Raw genomic sequence first — 26,060 nt, 5'->3', positions numbered from 1 at the left:
TGGTTTAATAACCCTATCAGACCTTCTAGAAGCTGGTACTTTGACTACTGGTTCTTGGGAAATGGGTTCAACTTCTATAGTTGAGGGAGTATCTTGATTTCTTCAACTTCTATCATCCTGCCTTTTCTATCTAATAGAAATTCCCTTTCCAAAAAGGTGGCATTTCTTGAAACAAACACTTTTGCTTCATTGGGATGATAGAAATAATATCCAACAGAATTATTTGGATATCCTACGAAGTAGCACAAAGTGGATCTACTATCCAATTTGTCTCCACTGTCTGCTTCACGTAAGCAGGACGTCCCCATATTCTCATGTAAGAATATTTGGGATATTTTCCCATCCATATCTCATATGGTGTTTTATCCACTGCTTTAGTATGGACATTATTCCACAACATTGCCGCAGTTTCAAGCGCAAAACCCCAAAACGATATAGGCAATTCAGTGAATCTCATCATAGATCGAACCATGTCCATCAAGGTTCGATTTCGACGTTCAGAGACACCATTCAATTGTGGTGTTGCTAGTGGAGTCCACTGTGAGAGAATCTCATTCTCTTTTAGATAACCCAAAAATTCAGCACTTACGTATTCTCCACCTCGATCAGATCGAAGTGTCTTGATACTTCTTTCTAGCTGATTTTCTACTTCAGATCTGAATTCTTTGAACTTTTCAAATGATTCAGATTTGTGTTTCATCAAATAAACTGTACCCATACCTCGAATGGTCATCAGTAAAGGTAATGAAGTAGGAATGCCCAAATTTTGTGCTAACACTTAGCGGGCCACAAACTTCCGTGTGGATCAAATCCAGTAGACCATGCGCACGTTCCACGTTTCCATTGAATGGAGTTTTAGTCATTTTTGCTTTTGGACAAGATTCACAAGTTGGTAGAGAATTTATGTCTGGCAAGTCAAACATGGCTTCTCCCACTAGCTTGTGCATCCTTCTTTGGGAAATATGACCTAGTCTAGCGTGCCATATTTGTGCGGATTTGGATCTTCTATTTTTCTTTTGTTCATTGTTTTTTTTGTATGCGTTTGGACATTGTTTAACGGAATATCTTTTAATTTTAAGTTATAGAGATCGTTTGTTAATCCTCCAATTCCAATCAAACATTCATTCTTGTATAAATTGCAAACACTTTTAGCAAAAACACAAAAATAACCATCCCTATCAAGTATAGAAATAGAAATAATATTTTTAACCAATTCCAAAACAAATAAAACGTCTCTAAAAAACAACTTAATATTAGTGTCCAAAATTAAAGTAACGTCTCCAATTGCAGTGACAACAACTGTTGCTCCATTTCCTAGTCTTAGAAAGGTCTCACCATCTCTAAGCCTCTTGCTTCTTCCCATCATCTGCAAATCATTGCATAGATGAGAACCACATCCGGTATCCAATACCCAAGAAGAGGAATTAATATAAACATTAACTTTAATATAAAACATATCATGGCCAGAACGCTTCTGGGCTAGATACTCCTCGCAATTACGCCTCCAATGTCCAGGCTTGTTGCAGTGGAAACAGACTTGTTCTGATTTGTCAGGCTTTGTGGGCCCCGGTTTAGGTTTCTTGTATGGCTTCTTGTTGGGCTTGTTCTTCTTTGGAGGGGCAGAACGCTTCTTGCCTTTATTTGGGGCTCCCTTTTTCGTACCATACAAAGAACCCACTAGAAGAACATGCTTTTTCTTTTTGATTGTGGCCTCATAAGTAGTAACCATATTAACCAACTCTTCAAGGGTGGCCTCAAGCTTGTTCATATTGAAATTAACCACAAATCCATCGAACGAGGGGGGTAGTGACAGCAGGAGAATATCAGTCGCAAGCTCACCAGGTATAACCACGTCGAGCCCCACCAATTTCTCAATGAGCCCAATCATCCTAACACCATGCTCATGGACAGAAGTCACATCTCGCAGACGTGTAGTCATTAGTTCTTTCACAGTAGCATGTCTCTCTGAGCGAGTCTGTACTCCATACAACTCTTTCAGATGAAGGTGAATGTCAGCAGCATTCACAGCCTCCTCGAATCGCCTCTACAGTTCATTCGACATAGAAACCAACATATAGCTTTTAGCTTGGAGATCATGGTCCCACCATTTCTCAAGATTAGCTAGTTCAGTCTCACTGATGACCGAAGCTTCTTCCTTCGGTGGCTTCTTATCAAGTACATACAGAATCTTTTCTTAGCTCAGAACAATTTTTAAATTTCGAAACTAGTCAATTATAATTTCTAAAAGGTGGAATCCAATTGCATCCCTATGCTACCTCCGCGTGTTTTGCCTTACGTTTAATAAGGACCCAATAGTATGACGCCGTTTATTTTCACGTGTGTGGCGTCCCAAACCTCGCCACGTAATCATACAACATGTGACGTCATATGCATAAAAAAAATTCTTTTCGACGACGTAATAATATAATGCATATACGACAAAATAGTGCAATCACCACACTATCTACGTCAATGCACCAGAAACAGTATAATAAATACACACATACAACTCAAGTAAGACAATAAACTATATTGTCTCTATCTACTATCAACGACAGGACTGTTTGACTAGACACACCTAGTCCTTCACCACTATCATGTCTCACGCATAGTCCTGTAACCTGCCCAACAGAAACAACCCTAAAAGAGTGAGCATATACAACAATCATCATCGTAATACATAACAGTTATATTAACAACATAAAATATAACTGAAATCATAATAGAAATACCCCCTTTGACGTTTCTGGACAATCAACCAACAACAACCTCAACAACATCACAATGAAACAACATTGACGATACGTCGCACCCCAACACCGGCGACAGCAATAACGTCGAACGAACAACAACATCGACGATACGTCGCACCCCAACACCGGCGACAGCAATATCGTCGAACGAATAACAACATCAACGATACGTCGCACCCCAAAACCGGCGACAGCAATATCGTTGAACGAACAACGTCAACGAGACGTCTCCCAACAATGATAGTCAACAATATCAACAATAATAAACAACAACAAATATAATATCAATTTCACCCAAATCCGGCGATTTATCATCGTTCAACGCAATAGTATTCATCAATACTAAACAATAACAACATATGCTCGTACGTCAACACGTACCTGATAATCGAGTATATATATAATTTGGCTATTTCTTCGATCTCGAGGCTTGTGATGTATCTAAATAATTAAACAATAATTATCAGATCATTGTCATCGTATCAACACAATCATAATAGCCTCAATATAAAACATCAAATAGCCCAACAACAATTAATTCAACAAACTATAAAACTCGATTATAAATTCTTATCGTTCAACAATTTAACATTCTGGTGTATTTAATTCACAATACTAACATCAAATACACCCTAATAAATTAACTTCAAATAATAGGCTATTTTACAACATCCGTCAAATTACGAAAACTTTATATCAACGTGTAGCCTATACTTCGTAGACTCCAAATATATGATCAGAATTAATAGCAACTGACAAACAACTCTCCAATCTCAATCCAACGATTAAAAATCCCTAATTATAATAAATTAGGAATAATTCAAAATAACATCACTATAATCTTCTCTACTTCGTTAAAATCATATATTATTCAACAATCTTCAATTTCTGTATAATTTAACAATTTATCGGATTTATTTCAGAAATCGACAAATTTCAAACATCACAAAAAATATAAAATTTATACTTCAAATCGAAGACCTCGTGTTAACGATTTCAAAAATGAAGTCGGTTCTTCGATTGGATAAACCAAAAAGTCGCACGATCAAAAAGAAAATCTGAAAACTCTTTCTCTCTCACCTCTCCGTTTCCTCTCTGTTAACTCTACTGTGCAAAGTGAATGAAACTCACGTGAACGTGAGTTTCAAATTTATCTCATTTTTTTAATTTTATTATTATTATTATTATTATTATTATATTATATTATATTAATTATAATATAATATAATATAATATATTTAACATTTTTAATATCGGTATATACCTTTGGACCAGTCAAACAATCAAATTTGTCAAAACTCAAAACATGAAACTTCTATATCTTTGAGTTTTCTACGTCATATCCAAATTTCAAATCATTTGGACTTCATATTATCAAGATATCGCATATTTCTATAGTTAAAAATCAATAATTATTTAGTAATCTCACATTACTAAATCCATAACTTGTGATATTTACTTCAGACATTACATTACTACCCCCTTAAATGAATTTCGACCCCGAAATTAATAAACAACAGTAATAAAATGCATAAATAACAGATACGTCATACCATCAGAATAAGTAGGGGTAGAGCTCTCTCATATGCTGCTCTGTCTCCCAAGTGGCCTCTTCGACACCTCTATGTTCCCACTGAACCTTCACCATCGGTATAAGCTTACTACGAAGCTTCCGTTCAGATCGATCCAAAATACAAACTGGTCTCTCAACATAAGACACATCAGGATCTAACTGAACCTCAAAAATATCCAACACATGTGAAGGGTCTGGCTCATACTTCCGCAACATCGACACATGAAAGACATCATGAATACCAGATAAAGATGGAGGTAGAGCCAATCGATAAGCCAAAGTGCCTATCCGATGTAATATCTCATACGGGCCAACATACCTCGGTGCCAAATTTCCTTTCATACCAAATCGCACTGTGCCACGAAAAGGAGAAACTTTCAAAAATACTCGATCGCCCTGCTGAAATTCTAATGGTCTTCGTCTTTTATTTGCATAGGCGGCCTGTCTATCTTGAGCTGCTTTCAATCGCTGCTCTATCAACTTTACTTTCTGTTCCATCTCATGAATCATATCAGGACCCGTGACTGCAACTCGATCCACATTATCCCAGTATAAAGGAAATCTACAACGCCTCCCATACAATGCCTCAAATGGAGCCATCTGAATACTACTCTGATAACTATTGTTATACGCAAACTCCACCAATGGAATAGATGACTGCCAAGCAGATTTAAAATACATAACATAAGCACGCAACATATCCTCCAGCGTCTGAATAATACGCTCAGTCTGACCATCCGTCTGGGGATGATAAGCTGTACTCAATCTAAACTCTGTCCCCATCGCAGTCTGCAATCCTTCCCAAAAATGAGAAGTAAACCGAGGATCTCTATCAGAAATATTAGACACTGGAATCCCATGCAACCGTACGATCTCTCGTATATACAACTGTGCCATCGTCAAGTACGTACTACTCATGTTATAGGGTATAAAATGTGCAACTTTCGTCAATCGATCAACAATCACCCAAATAGCATCAATAGTTCCAGTACTTCTTGGCAAATGAGTAACAAAATCCATCGATATGTGCTCCCATTTCCAAGTCGGTACTTCTAAACTCCTCAATTCACCTCCTGGCCTTCTCCTCTCAGCTTTGATCTGTTGACAATTGAGACATCGACGTACAAAATCAATCACATCACGTTTCATTCCCTTCCACCAAAACTGAGAACGTAGATCCTTATACATCTTCTTGCCACCAGGGTGGATAGAATATCGACTACAATGTGCACGCCGCAACAGGCCCGGGCGCAACTCAGATATATCAGGAACTACCCATCTATCATTCATCCTCAAACTGCCATCATCAGCGACTCTAAAACGAGTATCTTGTTTCTGAGAAACTAACTCCTTCCATTGCTGAACTCTCTCGTCTGTCATCTGTGCATCACGAATACAACCATATATATTAGGTTCAGCTAATAAGGTAGATACCTGGATAGGAGTCGTCGAGATATCAAAATCATATCCCAATGAACAACAAGAAATCATCATAGCTGATAAACGACTCACATCCTCTGCAGTACAACTCACTTTACGGCTCAATGTATCAGCTGTAAGATTGGCTCGACCAGGATGATATTCAATCTTCTAATCATAATCCTTCAGCAAATCTAGCCATCGTCTCTGTCTCATATTTAACTCTGTCTATGTAAATAGAAATCTCAAGCTCTTATTATCAGTATAAATCGTAAACGAGGTACCATATAAATAGTGTCGCCATATCTTCCAGGCAAAGATAATGGCTGCCAACTCCAAGTCATGCACGGGGTACCTTGTTTCGTGTGGTTTCAGCTGTCTCGAGGCATATGCCACAACATGTCGATCCTGCATCAAAACACATCCCAAACCATGTAATGATGCATCAGTATAAACAACAAACCTCTCGTTTTCTGTAGGGATTGATAACACCGGTGTAGTCGTCAGTCGGTGCTTCAATTCCTGAAAACTCCTCTCACATGCTTCAGACCACTGAAATCGCACACCTTTCTGAGTCAACTGTGTCAAAGGTCTGGCAATCTTTGAAAATCCCTCGATAAATCGACGATAATAACCTGCTAAACCCAAGAAACTACGGATCTCTGGTACAGATGTAGGTGCAGACCACTGTAACACTGCTTCGACCTTCTTTGGATCAACAGAAATCTCATCTCTCGATATAACATGACCCAAGAAGACCACTCGATCCAACCAAAACTCACACTTACTGAGTTTGGCATACAACTGTCTATCTCTCAACACCTGTAACACTGAACGCAAGTGCTCTGCATGCTCAGCCTCACTCCTGGAATATATCAATATATCATCAATGAACACAATAACAAACCGGTCGAGATAAGGCTGAAATACCCTATTCATCAAACTCATGAACATAGCTGGAGCATTCGTCGACCCAAACGGCATAACTTAAAACTCATAATGCCCATATCTGGTCCTGAATGCTGTCTTCTGAATATCCTCCTCTCTAACTCGTATCTGATGATATCCTGACCTCAAATCAATCTTCGAATATACTGAGATTCCCTGTAACTGATCAAACAAATCATCAATACGAGGGAGGGGATATTTATTCTTAATCGTTACCTTATTCAGCTGTCGATAGTCAATACAAAGTCGCATCGTTCCATCTTTATTTTTCACAAATAAGACTGGTGCACCCTAAGGTGATACACTAAGGCGAATGTATCCCTTGTCCAGCAAGTCCTGCAACTGGGCTTTCAACTCTCTCAACTCTGCTGATGCCATTCTGTAAGGAGCACGAGAAATAAGGGAAGTACCTGGCATCAACTCAATCCCAAACTCCACCTCACGAGCTGGTGAGAAGCCTGGAATCTCATCAGGAAATACATCGGCAAACTCAGCAACTATAGGTATGCCCTCTATTCCCACCTCCTTCTTCTTCTCTGTCACATCTATAGTATAAATAAGATAACCCTCATGCCCATGCTCCAATAACCGAGACATCCGGATGGCAGATACCAACGGAACACGGGGACAAGAACCCTTCCCATAAAATATCCAACGCTCTTTCTCATCTGTATAAAATATACTACCCGCTGATAACAATCAACAGTCGCACAATATCTCCTCAGCACATTAATTCCCACAATACAATCAAAATCAGTCATATCTAGAATAATCATATCAGATCTCAGCTCATAGCCCTCATAAGAAATAATACCATCTGATATCATCGATACAACTGATATATCAACTCCAGAAGGTGTCGAAACAGAAATATGCATAGACAATGGAGACGAGAGCATATGATGCTCAACCACAAACCTCTTCGATATAAATGTATGCGAGGCACCAGTATCAATAAGAATATAAGCAGGATAAGAACATAAATAACACTTACCCACTATCATCTCCTCTCGTGCCTCCTCTGCCTGCTCTCGTGTCAAAGAATACACATGTGCCTGAGACGGACCAGCTCCCTGCATACGTGGCTGTCCTCCAAAAGGTCGTGGTATAAACTGCTGAGGCTGTCGTCCTCCTCTCTCTGAGGATCTACCTCTAGCACTCCTAGGCTCTCGCTGTCCCTCACGACTAGGACATTGTCTCGCCAAATGACCAACACCGCCACACTCAAAACAGGTGATCTCGGTCTGCGTACACTCTCTGATCAGATGAGGTCCCCCACAACGAAAACATCTCACTGCTCTGGACTCCCCTCTTGGCCCCTGAACAGACTGAGAACTGCCCCCACGACTCTCAACACGTCGTGAATCAAATCGGCGCTTCCTAGATGAGGATGAAGAAGATGAACCCTTCTGATATTTAAAAGACTGTCCTTGTGGTCGCAATGACTCCCTAGTCGGCTCTGATAATCGTCCCTGAGCCCCATACTCCTGCATCACCAACTCAGCCATCTCAGCCCTCGTCACTGCATCCTCAAATGATATCGGGTTATTTGATTGCACACGATCAAATAACTCTAACTTCAACCCTTTCAAGAAGTGCCTCATCTTAGCATGAACATTTGTAGCAATATGTGGTACATATTTCAGCAATGCAGAATACCGAGACTCATACTCAGCAACAGACATACTACCCTGTCTCAAATCCTCGAATTCTTTCTCTTTCTTCTGTTTGGCTGCTATAGAAAAATATTTATCAAGAAAACGAGATCGAAACACATCCCAATCAACAGTACGGCCCTGAGCTCTCAATCCGGCATCAGTCGTCTGCCACCACAACAGTACATTCCTCGAAAGCTGAAATGTAGCAAATCGTAACCAAGCAGACCTAGCACACGGAGCGGTCACAAATATCTGCTCTATCCTCTCAATCCACTCCTCTGCTCGCTCACCAGTCTCAGAACTATCAACTCTCGGCGGAAAATAACTGCTGAACTGTGCCAAAGTCAACTCACCAGGTAATAAAGGCTGATCTGCAGGTGCATGTCCCATAGGAGGAGGTGGCAATGGATTCATCTGACCAAACCCACTGTCAACCTCTTCCGTTTCCTCGTGTGGATGTACCTGTTCTCTAGCTGCCATCACTGGAAATCAAATTGTTAATAATAACATTTAACAATTACAATCCAGTAATCATCATCACACTTTTCGCACGAAAGCACACGCAACTAAAGAACAATCAATCATATCAAGACCAACTCAAATGCACAGACACACGCAAATAATATCGTCATCCAACTCCCTCATCACAAACCCAACTCCTAACCATCCCAGATATCTAACATATGCTCTGATACCACCAAATGTGGCGCCCCAAACCTCGCCACGTAATCATACAACATGTGATGTCATATGCATAAAAAAAAAATTCTTTTCGACGACGTAATAATATAATTCATATACGACAAAATAGTGCAATCACCACACTATCTACGTCAATGCAGCAGAAACAGTATAATAAATACACACATACAACTCAAGTAAGACAATAAACTATACTGTCTCTATCTACTATCAACTACAGGACTGTTTGACTAGACACATCTAGTCCTTCACCACTATCCTGTCTCACGCATAGTCCTGTAATCTGCCCAACAGAAACAACCCTCAAAGAGTGAGCATATACAACAATCATCATCGTAATACATAACAGTTATATTAACAACATAAAATATAACTGAAATCATAATAGAAATACCTCCTTTGCCGTTTCTGGACAATCAGCCAACAAAAACATCAACAACATCACAATGCAACAACATCGACGATACGTCGCACCCCAACACCGACGACAACAATATAGTCGAACGAACAACAACATAGACGATACGTCGCACCCCAACACCGACGACAGCATTATCGTCGAACGAATAACAACATCAACGATACGTCGCACCCCAACACCGGCGACAGCAATATCGTTGAACGAACAACATCAACGTGACAACATCAACGAGACGTCTCCCAACAACGATAGTCAACAATATCAACAATAATAAACAACAACAAATATAATATCAAATCACCCAAATCCGGCGATTTATCATCGTTCAACGCAATAGTATTCATCAATACTAAACAATAACAACATATGCTCGTACGTCAACACGTACCTGATAATCGAGTATATATATAATTTGGCTATTTCTTTGATCCCGAGGCTTGTGATGTATCTAAATAATTCAACAATAATTATCAGATCGTTGTCATCGTATCAACACAATCATAATAGCCTCAATATAAAACATCAAATAGCCAAACAACAATTAATTCAACAAACTATAAAACTCGATTATAAATTCTTATCGTTCAACAATTTAATATTCTGGTGTATTTAATTCACAATACTAACATCAAATACACCCTAATAAATTAACTTCAAATAATAGGCTATTTTACAACATCCGTCAAATTAAGAAAACTTTATATCAACGTGTAGCCTATACTTCATAGGCTCCAAATATATAATCAGAATTAATAGCAACTGACAAACAACTCTCCAATCTCAATCCAACGATTAAAAATCCCTAATTATAATAAATTAGGAATAATTCAAAATAACATCACTATAATCTTCTCTACTTCGTTAAAATCATACACTATTCAACAATCTTCAATTTCTGTATGATTTAACAATTTATCGGATTTATTTCAGAAATCGACAAATTTCAAACATCACCAAACTATAAAATTTATACCTCAAATCGAAGACCTCGTGTCAACGATTTCAGAAATGAAGTCGGTTCGTCGATTGGATAAACCAATAAGTCGCACGATCAAAAATAAAATCTGCAAACTCTTTCTCTCACCTCTCCGTTTCCTCTCTGTTAACTCTTCAGTGCAAAGTGAATGAAACTCACGTGAACGTGAGTTTCAAATTTATCTCATTTTTTTTATAATTTTTTTATTATTATATTATATTATATTAATAAATATAATGTAATATATTTAACATTTTTAATATCGGTATATACCTTTGGACCAGTCAAACAATCAAATTTGTCAAAACTCAAAACATGAAACTTCTATATCTTTGAGTTTTCTACGTCATATCCAAATTTTAAATCATTTGGACTTCATATGGTCAAGATATCGCATATTTCTATCGTTAAAAATCATTAATTATTTAGTAATCTCACATTACTAAATCCATAACTTGTGATATTTACTTCAGGCATTACGACGTGTCAAACCAACCCATCAATATTGAATTGTAGTAGACGGTCGTCATGAGTTCCCCAAATAATATGAGCCGAAGTGTAACGAACCGTATTCTACACTATTTAAAATTTGCGGAAAAATTAAAAATTTTCTTAAATAAAAACATTCATACGGTCGTCACTCAACATTCATAAAAATAAATCTCACAATCAACCGTCACCAATAAAATTTTGCTAAAAGAAACTGTCTCAAAACGTCTCACGTTCAAATCAAAACATCAGAGTATTTTAAAAATTTGCTTAAACATAAACTTGCGGTCCTCGGGTTTAGCCTGCCACTCAGCCCAAGCCTGCCCCTTGGTCATCACCTCCTGCCTCCTCAACATAGTCACCTGCATCGATCAAGTCTAGTAAGTCTAAAGACTCAACACGTATAAACTGGAATAACGAGTACTACATAATAAGATCGCATGCAACTTTAAAATAAGACATACATAATTTGAAACTTGAACTTACGCATTAAAACTTGGAAATACGTACATACATACTTCGACGTGCCATAACTTAAACTTTCATAAACATACTGCATACGTAAACATACATAAATTCATCATTTTGCGTAGATGATGTTTCAAAGCAAGTGACCCGTAACATAAATGAGCCTGATCAGACTGTACCACAGTACTGGGCTGACAGGGACGTATCCACTGCCGCATACATAAGATCCCTGTTCATAATTTAACAGGCCAGTTGATCCACGTTCATAATTTAACGCTTCACAACCACGATCTAACCCGTTCATAATTTAACGGGCGGATTGGTCCCCGTTCATAATTTAACGCTTTCCAATCCTAACATAATTTGGTCACAAGACATTTAGCATACCTCGAAAACTTAAAATATTTTATTGCACGTCCTACATACTTACTTGGCGTTGAGGGATTCGTTGGACTTCGATCGGGGCCGTTGCTGCAACATACTAACATAAACTTGTATGCTCAACTCACATAACTTAACGTAGAAATCATACTTACTCTCGAGTTCGATCATTTCTTAGGACGTTCTAAAATTTCCCATGACTCGATCATGAAAACATCATATTAAACCTTAACTTAAAACCTCAACCCAATTCCTAAGTGAATGAAAGAATGTATCCCAAAAATAGGAGGACACGGACCCCATGTCTGGGTCCTGGCTTGGGTCCGTGTAGACACTGTATGGGGTGTGTGTAGAAAAGCAAGGGCACGGACCCCGTCTAAAGGTCCGGATCAGGGTCCGTGTAGATACTGTAAAAGGAGTACTCGGAAAGGGGAGAGGCACGGACCCCGTGCTTGGGTCCGTGTGAGGGTCCGTGTACACTCGGGTCCTAGACATTGCTGAGGGAACAAAGGCACGGACCCCGTGCGGGGGTCCGGGTAAGGGTCCGTGTGCCTACGTATTTCTGAACCTGCGAGGAAAAACTTACACAATACTTAGTCTCCTAATTAACACATAATGGCACAAGATTCCACAACTCGAGACTATCCTAGGACACCATAGCAGTGAACTAAACTCGTGTAATTGCCCCAACGTGACGACGTTCACCCTACAACTCATACGAACCAAAATGCGGTCTTTGACATCAACTTGATTCCTACGACATTTGATTCAACTAGATGCCCAATGATCCGAAGCGAACCATTAGTGATCGCCCCAACAACATAAGCAAGTACCTACACGCAGCAACAATCACCGGTCGAGCCCCCAACGAAGCCTGCAACATGAAACTTCAAGAAACGTATCAATAACATAATTTTCTGAAAATTTCAGTTTGCGCAGTCGCACGGAAAATATCATAACTCACTCATTTTTCATCCAAAAATTTCGAATCATATATCAAATCGAAGGTATCGAAAAGTTACACGTTTTTGCTGTTGAAAGTTTTCCCAAAATATGAACAGAAAAATTGCAGTTTTGACATGAACAGTAAAAACGAGTTTTAGATCTAAAAATTTTCCTTCGCAATTGATCCGATTCATGATCCGCTCAATCTACTATCACGATACATAACTTTTACGCATAAAAAAAAATCAACGCAACGCATAATATGACTTGATCGACACAGCAAGAACAGAATATACGTGCCTTTTGACGTTTAAAAGTACCGTAACGACGACACCGACGCGGGAAAGAAGCGAGGTTGACCCGGGATGACTTGCGGCTCGACTTTCTTGCAATAAAACCCACCGAAAATGACTGGAAAAATCGATGGAAGGGGGCGGCTGCTTTCTAATGGAGAACCCTAGGTTTTTCTTCAAAAAGATTTGAAATAAAAATGTGTGTGTATGTGCTTTCACGTTTCTAGTGTGTGTGGAGTGTGTGTGTGCGTGTGTTTTGTGTTTAATTAGGAGATAATTTAGCTTAATTGATAATTAGCACTAATTAAAAAAAATACTAACACTCTCTTACTCTAATACCACCTCTAATAAAATTTAAAAAGGCACATGGTCTAGACTTTAAAAGTTTTCCATTCCCCAAAATTCACCTAATAATTAAATTTGGACTTTAAAATTCTAAAAACATAATAATTAGTAAAAAAAAATACCCCCATCCATAACTTAAAATAAAATACCACATTTTTAAATTGCCGAAAATCGTCACCGGGTCTTTTCCTCAATCCCGCCTCGAATAATCGCCTGAAACATAAACTCGAAAAACATTTTAACGTGCATCAACATAGACATGAATAATTTAAAATAATGAGCTTTCATAAATTATGAATGGATAAAACTCATTTAAACTAATTAAATGATTTAATAATTAAATGAATGCATGGGTTATACGTGTACTGAATTTGGGCACTACAGTTCCTCCCCCACTAAAAAAAAACTTCGTCCTCGAAATTAAGTCTTACCGAACAACTCCGGGTAGCGAAGTCTCATGTCGGCCTCTGATTCCCAAGTGGCTTCTTCCACCGATTGATTCAGCCATTGAACTTTGACCAACTTAGTCGTCTTGTTCCGAAGTTTGCGCTCCTGTCTGTCTAGGATTTGGACTGGTTTCTCCTCGTAAGACAGGTCTGGAGTCAACTGCAGCGGCTCAAAACTTAGAACATAAGAAGGATTAGCCAAATATTTTCTCAGCATCGAGACATGGAACACATTGTGCACCCCGGCCAGATTCGGCGGAAGGGCTACACGATACGCTAGCGTCCCAACTCTGTCCAAGATCTCAAACGGTCCAATAAACCTCGGACTCAACTTGCCTCTCTTTCCAAATCTCATAACACCCTTCATAGGTGCTATCTTGATAAAAACGTGATCTCCTACGGCAAACTCGAGATCTCTCCTCCTTTTATCTGCATAGCTCTTCTGACGGCTCTGGGCGGTCTTCATTCTGTCACGAATCTTGACCACCACGTCTGCAGTCTGCTGAACTATTTCTGGGCCAAGTTCTGTCCTCTCACCAACTTCATCCCAATGAACTGGTGATCTGCACTTCCTCCCGTACAACGCCTCATAGGGAGCCATACCAATAGATGCTTGGAAGCTGTTGTTGTATGTGAACTCCACTAGAGGTAGTCTCGACTCCCAAGCTCCTTGAAAATCAATCATGCACGCCCTTAGCAAATCCTCTAAAATCTGAATCACTCGCTCAGACTGGCCATCTGTCTGCGGGTGAAAAGCTGTACTAAAAAGCAACTTCGTCCCCATAGCTGCATGCAAGCTCTTCCAGAAGGACGATGTAAACCTCGGGTCCCTGTCGGACACAATAGAGACTGGGAAACCATGCAACCGGACGATCTCCTGGATATAAAGATCCGCATACTGCGTCATGGAGAAAGTCGTCTTCACTGGCAGAAAATGCGCTGACTTAGTGAGTCGGTCCACTATAACCCAAATGGAGTTCGATCCTCTGACTGATCTCGGTAATCCAACCACAAAATCCATAGTAATGTTCTCCCACTTCCACTCGGGAATGGGTAGTGGCTTAACCAATCCTGCTGGTCTCTGATGTTCAGCTTTTACTTGCTGACAAGTGAGACATTCTGATACGAACCTACGGATGTCTCGCTTCATCCCTGGCCACCAATACAATAACTGAAGGTCTTTGTACATCTTGGTGCCTCCTGGGTGAATGGAATACGGAGATGTGTGTGCCTCTGTCAGAATATCCTGTCTGGTCGAACCAACGCTAGGCACCCACATTCTACCTCTGTATCGCACAATGCCGTCAGACACTGTGTACAAAACACTGCCTTTAGCTTCATCCTTCAGTCTCCATTTCTGTAACTGCTCATCTGAAGACTGACCTGCTCGGATTCGGTCTAGTAAATCGGATTTGACTGTCAGATTAGACAGTCTAGGAGCTCTGCCCTTACGATAAATCTCTAGACCAAACCTCTGAATCTCAGACTGAAGCGGTCTCTGAACTGACAAATGTGCTATGACTGCCACTTTTCTGCTCAAGGCGTCTGCGACAACATTAGCTTTTCCCGGATGATAGCTAATCTCGCAATCATAATCTTTCACAAGTTCCAACCACCGTCTCTGCCTCATATTCAGCTCTCTCTGCGTGAAGAAGTATTTGAGACTCTTGTGATCGGTGAAAATCTGACATTTCTCGCCGTATAGATAGTGTCTCCAAATTTTCAATGCAAAGACCACGGCGGCTAACTCAAGGTCGTGAGTCGGATAATTCTTCTCGTGCACCTTCAATTGCCTGGAAGCATATGCTATGACTCGACCCTGCTGCATCAACACTGCGCCTAATCCGAGCTTAGATGCATCGGTATAAAGCACAAACTCACCTTGTCCTGTTGGCATGGCTAGCACTGGCGCCGAAATAAGAGCTTGCTTCAACGTGTCGAAGCTCTTCTGGCATTCTTCACTCCACACAAACTTGGCATTCTTCTTGGTGAGTGAAGTGAGTGGTACTGCTATAGATGAAAATCCTCGAATGAACTTACGGTAGTAACCGGCTAAACCCAGAAAGCTGCGGATTTCTGATGCGTTCTTGGGTTCCACCCAATCTCTAACCGCTGCTACCTTAGACGGATCCACTTCAATACCACTGCTAGATACAATATGCCCCAAAAACGCTACCTTCTCTAGCCAAAATTCACACTTACTAAACTTCGCAAACAATTTACGGCTCTGCAAGGTCTGTAGAACTGTACTCAAATGCTGGCTGTGCTCCTCATGGCTCTTCGAGTATATAAGAATATCGTCAATGAATACTATGACGAATTGATCGAGGAACGGCTGGAATACTCGGTTCATGAGGTCCATGAAAATAGCTGGAGCATTGGTCAATCCAAACGGCATTACTAAGAACTCGTAATGCCCGTATCTGGTCCTGAAAGCTGTCTTATGAACATCTGCATCCTTCACTTTCAGCTGATGATACCCTGATCGAAGATCTATCTTAGAGAACACGGTAGCTCCCTGCAACTGATCGAACAAGTCTTCGATTCTAGGCAACGGGTATTTATTCTTGATCGTTACCTTGTTCAGCTCACGGTAATCGATGCACAGCCTCATGCTCCCATCCTTCTTCTTTACAAAGAGCACTGGTGCGCCCCACGGTGAGAAACTAGGGCGAATAAATCCTTTGTCGAGGAGCTCCTGAATCTGCTGTTTGAGCTCTAACATCTCAGCTGGAGCTAATCTGTATGGCGCCTTGGAGATTGGCGCTGTGCCTGGCACGAGATCGATTGCAAACTCAACCTCTCTCTCTGGTGGAAGACCGGTGACGTCATCAGGAAAGACGTCTGGAAATTCTTTGACTACTGGCACCTCTGATAAGGATGGAGTGGACACGTCAGGCGCTGAAATAATACTAGCTAAAAAGGCCTGACATCCCTTGGAGATCAAACCCCTCGCCTGCATGCATGAAATCATGCGAGGAAAACTCCTCCATCTAGCTGGCTCGAATAGAAACTGCTCCATGCCCAGCGGCCTGACTAATACTGACCTTTTCTGAAAGTCAATCAGAACTCTGTTCTTAGTCAGCCAGTCAATTCCCAATATAATATCGAACTCTGGCATCGGCAATACGATCAAATCTGCATATACTAGGTGGCCCTGCAGTTCTAGATCGATGTCCCTGATCACACTGGTAGCTAACAACTCTTCCCCTGATGGGACTGTCACTGAGAAGTTCAAGTCCAGACCGATGGACTTGAGGTCTAAATGATTGGCAAACGTCTCTGATATAAAGGAGTGGGTGGCTCCTGAATCTAGCAGTGCAGTTGTAGCTAATCTCTTTATGAAAATATTCCCTGAGATGCGTTAGCACAACACAACTTATATCCCCAAGACACTAACAAGGTAGTAACCCAAATATACTCAAACAATACTAGCATCCTACTTATCCCAAGTAAAATTCCACATGCAAATCAAATAGTACTGAACTTAGGTAGAAAAGTTTACCGGTAAGTAAAGTAGTGTCTGGGTCCGCCTCCTGTGCATGCATGGCGAATACCCTGCCCTGGGTTGGCTGCTTCCACTGCGGGCACTCCTTCAGCATATGATCTGTAGCTCCACACTTGAAGCACCTGCCTGATCCATACAAGCACTGTCCCGGGTGTTGACGATTGCATTTAGGACACACGGGAAAGGCAACGGGCTTCTGAGGCGCCCCTTGCTGCTGAACTGGACCCTTGCCCTTTGGTGGTCCCTGATAAGGCTTCTTCGCTGGCGGCCCCTGATACGGTTTCTTAAACTGGGTTCGTTGATTCTGCTGCTGTTGGTGCTACGGTGGTGCTTGATAGGGCCTCTTGCCCTGCCTGTCAGCCTCAATATCTCGTTGGTCCTGCTCTGCCGCCAAGGCCCTAGATACGGCGACTGCATAAGAAGTGGGACCAGCTACTCTCACATCGCGGCGCAGGATCGGCCGCAGTCCATTCAGAAAATGCCTCAACTTTGCTTGGGCATCGTTCGCAATGAGGGGCACGAAGTGACACCCCCTCTCAAACCTTCTCACAAACTCTGCTACGCTACTATCTCCTTGCCGCAGCTTCATGAACTCGTTGGTGAGTCGGGTTCGTACTTCCTCAGTGAAGTACTTGGAGTAGAAGACTTCCTTGAAACCCTTCCATGGCAGTACTTGCAGATTAACCGCCACGGACGCGCTCTCCCACCATAACCTGGCATCTCCAGTCAATAAGAAGATGGCACAACGAACCCTATCAGCATCTGCCAGCTCCATAAAGTCGAAAATTACTTCGATGGACTTGATCCATCCCTCAGCTACCATCAGGTCAGTGGTACCCGAAAACTCCTTCGGACTCATCCTCCGGAATCTCTCATATACCGCCTCAGGTCTAGGCCTCTCCTCGGGGCCTACAGCAGTCTGGTTCCTCGCAAACTGCGCGAAGAACTGCGTCATGCCTGCAAGCATCTGCGCCTGCATATCTGGAGGTGGTGGTGGAGGTGGAGGATTGGCTCTTTCCTCCTCTCGGTGCTCCCTGTCCTCAGTCCTATCTTCCTGGTTAAACATACGTCTAGGAGGCATACTGTTCCAACAATTACCCAACACGTAAACCCAACATGCATGAATATAATACCAATATCATAAGATGCACAAAATTTGAACTTTAAAACATAAACATGCTGAAATCATGATCTAATGCATAGTACATAGCGTAACTCAAAACTTTAAAACTTACAGACTTGAGGTGTGACTTCGAGAGCTTATTGCGACTGGCAGTAGGCGTAACCCTTTTACAAGAACACCGCTCTGATACCAACTGTAACGAACCGTATTCTACACTATTTAAAATTTGCGGAAAAATTAAAAATTTTCTTAAATAAAAACATTCATACGGTCGTCACTCAACATTCATAAAAATAAATCTCACAATCAACCGTCACCAATAAAATTTTGCTAAAAGAAACTGTCTCAAAACGTCTCACGTTCAAATCAAAACATCAGAGTATTTTAAAAATTTGCTTAAACATAAACTTGCGGTCCTCGGGTTTAGCCTGCCACTCAGCCCAAGCCTGCCCCTTGGTCATCACCTCCTGCCTCCTCAACATAGTCACCTGCATCGATCAAGTCTAGTGAGTCTAAAGACTCAACACGTATAAACTGGAATAACGAGTACTACATAATAAGATCGCATGCAACTTTAAAATAAGACATACATAATTTGAAACTTGAACTTACGCATTAAAACTTGGAAATACGTACATACATACTTCGACGTGCCATAACTTAAACTTTCATAAACATACTGCATACGTAAACATACATAAATTCATCATTTTGCGTAGAGGATATTTCAAAGCAAGTGACCCGTAACATAAATGAGCCTGATCAGACTGTACCACAGTACTGGGCTGACAGGGACGTATCCACTGCCGCATACATAAGATCCCTGTTCATAATTTAACAGGCCAGTTGATCCACGTTCATAATTTAACGCTTCACAACCACGATCTAACCCGTTCATAATTTAACGGGCGGATTGGTCCCCGTTCATAATTTAACGCTTTCCAATCCTAACATAATTTGGTCACAAGACATTTAGCATACCTCGAAAACTTAAAATATTTTATTGCACGTCCTACATACTTACTTGGCGTTGAGGGATTCGTTGGACTTCGATCGGGGCCGTTGCTGCAACATACTAACATAAACTTGTATGCTCAACTCACATAACTTAACGTAGAAATCATACTTACTCTCGAGTTCGATCATTTCTTAGGACGTTCTAAAATTTCCCATGACTCGATCATGAAAACATCATATTAAACCTTAACTTAAAACCTCAACCCAATTCCTAAGTGAATGAAAGAATGTATCCCAAAAATAGGAGGACACGGACCCCATGTCTGGGTCCTGGCTTGGGTCCGTGTAGACACTGTATGGGGTGTGTGTAGAAAAGCAAGGGCACGGACCCCGTCTAAAGGTCCGGATCAGGGTCCGTGTAGATACTGTAAAAGGAGTACTCGGAAAGGGGAGAGGCACGGACCCCGTGCTTGGGTCCGTGTGAGGGTCCGTGTACACTCGGGTCCTAGACATTGCTGAGGGAACAAAGGCACGGACCCCGTGCGGGGGTCCGGGTAAGGGTCCGTGTGCCTACGTATTTCTGAACCTGCGAGGAAAAACTTACACAATACTTAGTCTCCTAATTAACACATAATGGCACAAGATTCCACAACTCGAGACTATCCTAGGACACCATAGCAGTGAACTAAACTCGTGTAATTGCCCCAACGTGACGACGTTCACCCTACAACTCATACGAACCAAAATGCGGTCTTTGACATCAACTTGATTCCTACGACATTTGATTCAACTAGATGCCCAATGATCCGAAGCGAACCATTAGTGATCGCCCCAACAACATAAGCAAGTACCTACACGCAGCAACAATCACCGGTCGAGCCCCCAACGAAGCCTGCAACATGAAACTTCAAGAAACGTATCAATAACATAATTTTCTGAAAATTTCAGTTTGCGCAGTCGCACGGAAAATATCATAACTCACTCATTTTTCATCCAAAAATTTCGAATCATATATCAAATCGAAGGTATCGAAAAGTTACACGTTTTTGCCGTTGAAAGTTTTCCCAAAATATGAACAGAAAAATTGCAGTTTTGACATGAACAGTAAAAACGAGTTTTAGATCTAAAAATTTTCCTTCGCAATTGATCCGATTCATGATCCGCTCAATCTACTATCACGATACATAACTTTTACGCATAAAAAAAAAATCAACGCAACGCATAATATGACTTGATCGACACAGCAAGAACAGAATATACGTGCCTTTTGACGTTTAAAAGTACCGTAACGACGACACCGACGCGGGAAAGAAGCGAGGTTGACCCGGGATGACTTGCGGCTCGACTTTCTTGCAATAAAACCCACCGAAAATGACTGGAAAAATCGATGGAAGGGGGCGGCTGCTTTCTAATGGAGAACCCTAGGTTTTTCTTCAAAAAAATTTGAAATAAAAATGTGTGTGTATGTGCTTTCACGTTTCTAGTGTGTGTGGAGTGTGTGTGTGCGTGTGTTTTGTGTTTAATTAGGAGATAATTTAGCTTAATTGATAATTAGCACTAATTAAAAAAAATACTAACACTCTCTTACTCTAATACCACCTCTAATAAAATTTAAAAAGACACATGGTCTAGACTTTAAAAGTTTTCCATTCCCCAAAATTCACCTAATAATTAAATTTGGACTTTAAAATTCTAAAAACATAATAATTAGTAAAAAAAAATACCCCCATCCATAACTTAAAATAAAATACCACATTTTTAAATTGCTGAAAATCGTCACCGGGTCTTTTCCTCAATCCCGCCTCGAATAATCGCCTGAAACATAAACTCGAAAAACATTTTAACGTGCATCAACATAGACATGAATAATTTAAAATAATGAGCTTTCATAAATTATGCATGGATAAAACTCATTTAAACTAATTAAATGATTTAATAATTAAATGAATGCATGGGTTATACGTGTACTGAATTTGGGCACTACACGAAGTCATGGAAATTCCACTCAATTCACATCATATGTCTGGTGGAAGTCACAGCTTTCCGGCGTATGCAACTATATTATATAATATACATACATGCATACCACGATATATCATATATATCATAATATGACATTCAACAATAAATAAGGATGATCGATCGCGAACACTATTAGATCCATGTGAGCCATACATGGATCTAGGTCCCAAAGTTAGGTGAATGCAGGGATGCAAATGCAACTATTACAAGAGCTTCCAATATTTTACATGTCTTCATCTCGTTCATCGGGCCCACCATCTTCAAGTCTTGATCTCCCACTATTTCTAATAATTACATTTAAATAGCCATGGCACATAAGGGATACATCTCATGGGGTGGGAACATGCCATAAACCAGGCTCACTTTAATAATATCAAATATTAAAAACGAATAAACAGTAAAATATCCTAACATACACCTAACACATTGTCAAGGCTCTCGATCATCCTTCATACAATTAATATCGAATATTAACATCAATTTAATTAAACAATTTAATTAATTGATAAATCATATATCTAATACTTTTATCATTAACCACCACAATTATTAAAGAATTTAATAAATTAAATAAACTCCTTTATTTAATTTTCAATTAAATCAGTAATAATTGATTTATTATAAAACTCATTTTTACCATAAATAATTAAAATCATATTCTAATTCTTTATTTTACAAGAAAATTATTAATTTTCCAAAATAAAAATTGAATCAATTTCAAAAATATCAATTTTATCCAAAATTTTGAAAAATCAGAAAGTTGTACCATGGACCCAAACAATTCAAGCCCACCAATCAGCACGATTCTCGAGACGATCCCGGGCAGCCGCCCTCGCTGCCCGCCCGTTGTCCGAACGTTTCGGGCAGTGGCAGGCTTCCTGTGTGCGCAATCTGCGCACAGGTGCGCGCGCGTGCGGACGCTCCGCATGCTGTGCCGCGCAGGGCGGCACACAGCGCGCGGACGTTCTGCACACTGCGCCGCTCTGCGCGCGGTCTGCCTGGAAAAGTTCCGGGCAAATCCGAAAAATATTTTTTTTTGTTTTCTGGAAAAAATAATTTTTATGGTGCTATAAATTTCTGAAAATTTTCTTGTGTGGTTAGAAAAAAATTATTCAATATAATTTAAAATCATACGACTCAGAAAAAGCCTGGCTCTGATACCACAGTTGGATCTTGGTTTTCTACACGCTTAAACACAACGGAAGTTTTAAAATTTTATTTATTTTGACAATCAAAATATGTTTTTCTTTGAGCGCTCGTATGATTTTACAAAAACATTCATAGGATGTCAGAAAATTATACCTTTGTGAATTAATCACGTGGCTCCAACTAATCCGGTATAAACAGATTAACTCTTGGTGAATTCCTACGAACTTTCTTCAAGAGATTCTTTTCTTTTCTTCTAATTAGGTCCACGACTGGATTGTTTGATCATCTTACAAATTGTACTAGAAATATTGGAAGATATTTAACGTAGGAGAAAATTATTTGAGAGACAGCTCAAAACATTTCTCAAAAGGAGGTGGCCGATTTTTTTCTTCTTTGGAGGAGAGGTTCTCGAAAATTTGTGATCTTGAAGTTTAGGGTTTTGACTTCTCAATCCCTTGTATAATTAACCCTTGACCTAATTATCATAGTATAATAATTAGGCCCTTTAATTAACATTAATGGGTTTTTATTAATTAATTGGATTAGTCCAACTAATTTATTCAATTAATCAAGGTCCATTAATACTTTAATTATTTAATATGTTGGACTTGTACTCTTACAAGCCATTAAACATATTATACATCATATTTAATTTATTAATCAATAAGCTCTACTTTTGAGTTTAATAAATTAAATAATTATAAATTCAACTACTTGAATTTTCATCACCTCCAAAATTTAATATTTAATAAACCCAAAATTTGAGTTTAATATATTAAATTATCAAATTTTATAAATTCAACTCCTTGAATTTATTTTCTCTCAAAATTTAATTATCATAAATTCAACTCCTTGAATTTACTATATAATATAAATTCAACTTCTTGAATTTATTCTCTCAACAGGAACAAACGATCCAGTGCTTGTGTGACCCTCAATGGTTCAGGGATACAGCTAGCTGTGGGTTCACAACTCTTTGTGATTCAGGACATAATCCTTTATTCGGGCTTACGCTAGTTAGCCCCATTCTTTTCATCAACACCTTGATCAAGAATGTCAGAACTCATTTCTAATTGCACCATCGGATCATTGTAAGAGCGTCTAGTAGCATCACCCCATGATCTCCTAGGTATGATTGATAGTGCCTGCAAGAACCAGTCGATTATGATTAACGTACAATACGATCCCTTCATCTCATATATCCCGATCGAATCTGCAACCATTGGTTCATCGAGGGTTGCATATTAATTCGATCATAATGTGATAACTATAATAGTGGCATCGCGTGTACTATTGGATAACTCTTTCTCTAACGTACATCAAATACTCTGGCAGAGATTCTATGCACTATTATTTCATAAGATCACATATGATATCCACACCCGCAGGTGAGCGGTGAATCCCCGACTACAATGCACTGGCTCCTATATGTGTCGTACTATACCCAACCTCGCCACCTGATGACTCTCCTGGAGCCGGTAAACGAATCAAAGCACAGCCCTAGCATATAGAGCCTCAGTGTTGTCCCGGGTCGTAAGGACTAATGGTGTACAATCATAACCACGGACTTATTCCTCTCAATGAATGATAACCACTTGGAAAGTACGAGGGAGGGTTGTCCGGTATAATCATCATATGACTACCCATCTGCATGTTTAGACATCTCTATATCCTTACCAAGAAACGCAGTACACAACATCACAGATGCTAATCTCGAGCTCAAGCGACGTTTATCCATGTTTTAGGCGGCTAAATCAACTAGGAATGAATTTAAATCATACAGTGTTTACAAAGGAGTTTCAACATCGAATTACAATTCAGTTGTATTAAATTATAATCAATGTCTTTATCTATGTTTGATAACATGAGTATACAGATAAAGAAATAACAAACCATGAAATAATGAATTATATTAAAATAAATATTGTTCTTTTTAACTGATTCAATAAAATCCCTAGTCAACAGTTGACTTGCAGAGCATCTACCCTAACAGTAGGTTATAGCCAAAGCAACCAGCATCAACACATAAGCCACTCCTTGATCAGTTGACACCCCTACAGAAGAAACCACGAACAACCAAATCAATCAAAACCCACCAAAAAATAAGAGCAAAAAACCAATGATTTTATAAAGTTTTCGAAAAATCCCAAATAAATTAAATTTGTAAGACAAATGGGAACATCAAACATACCATCATTTGAACTGGGAGCCGGCGTTGGTCCTGGGCTAGGTGTAGGGTGCTCGACCGACCCATTTCTGGTGCTGCAATCTGTCGCAATTTGGAGAGAGGGAGAGAATGGCCACGGGGATGTGGGTTTGGGATTGGGGCTTTCTTTCTTATGGGAATTGATTTGAGATGGGAAATAGATTTTCTTCCTTTATTATTGTGTGTATTTAATAGCCACAATTTTTTTTATTATAATTGAGATGGAAAATAGATTTTCTTTCGTCAATCTTCACCAAGAATCGCATGCGAAGCGAACTAAAGTGGCTGGAAAATAGGTTAAATACATAGGCTTCAAATCCCCTTACTCAATACAACACAAACAACCAAGAATCGAATACAAATCTCACCTGAATCGACAAATTAATCTCGCACAGACAACTTCAATTTCTTCTCGATTCAGTACAGAAAAGAGGTGCAGGGGCTTGGGGAAGAACTTCCTCAGCTCTACGCTTCTTGTCCAGTGCTTTGGCGGTGCTCGTTGGAAAACGTCGTGGTGAGGGAGAAAGCAACGAGAGTAGGGTTGGGTTTCTTCTTTCTTTCACGTGACGGGCGGGAATGAATTGGGGGGGATGAATTTGCTGATTTTCTTTTTTTGTCCCTTTTAATTAAGTTTTTTTTAGGTTTTTAATGATTTTTTACAATGTGTCTAAAATAGATAAAATAGATATGAGAATATTTGGGTCGGATAAATATTGGAAGAGGGAAACTCCCTCCATCTAAAAATGACATCAATTAAAAATTTCAAGATAACTAATCTAATATGTTTTTTTATTTTACACATTATTAATTTTTTACAAGTGTTATTATTAAGTATTTGTAAAAACATTTAATTAAAAGTGTCTACAAAAAAGTGTCATAATAGTCATTTATCGTTGTAATCAAGGTACACACTATATCTTCTCGGACTTGATGACTCAAATTTAGTCTCTTTACAATCACGCTCTCCACATCTTTTTGGCTTGAGGGTTCCAAGGATAGCCAAATCACATATGATTTGTGTTTTATAGTCTCGAATTCAAAATTCAATTATAACATTTTTTTTCAACTGATTTGTGTTTTTAATATAATCGAAATCACAACAAAAACTCAGTACAACTTCAAAGTAAGGATTACAAGAACACCACTTAATGAAAAAATACAAAAGACTCAATTGTAGACAAAAGAAACGAGATAAGAGAGCCTTGAATGCTTGTTGGTGTGTATTCAAATTACAGATGCACGTCCTTTCTACAAGGTTGAGAGCCTCAACTGAAATGG

The 26,060-nt window shown here is 39.7% G+C and overlaps 1 long non-coding RNA gene across 1 annotated transcript in view; it reads right to left on the bottom strand.

Moving 5' to 3' along the window:
• The window catches only part of LOC140818821 (uncharacterized), a 29,688-nt gene extending 4,324 nt beyond the window's left edge, over nt 1–25,364 (bottom strand). The window contains exon 1 of the long non-coding RNA XR_012115068.1: nt 24,768–25,364. This is a non-coding gene — a long non-coding RNA (uncharacterized lncRNA). The remainder of the gene's footprint in view (nt 1–24,767) is intronic.
• Between the last annotated feature and the right edge of the window lie 696 nt (nt 25,365–26,060).

Source organism: Primulina eburnea, chromosome 17 (assembly GCF_022965805.1).
Source record: "Primulina eburnea isolate SZY01 chromosome 17, ASM2296580v1, whole genome shotgun sequence".
Taxonomy (NCBI): domain Eukaryota; kingdom Viridiplantae; phylum Streptophyta; class Magnoliopsida; order Lamiales; family Gesneriaceae; genus Primulina; species Primulina eburnea.
Note: the sequence above shows the minus strand (reverse complement) of the source record. Positions and strands in the feature narration are given on the sequence as shown.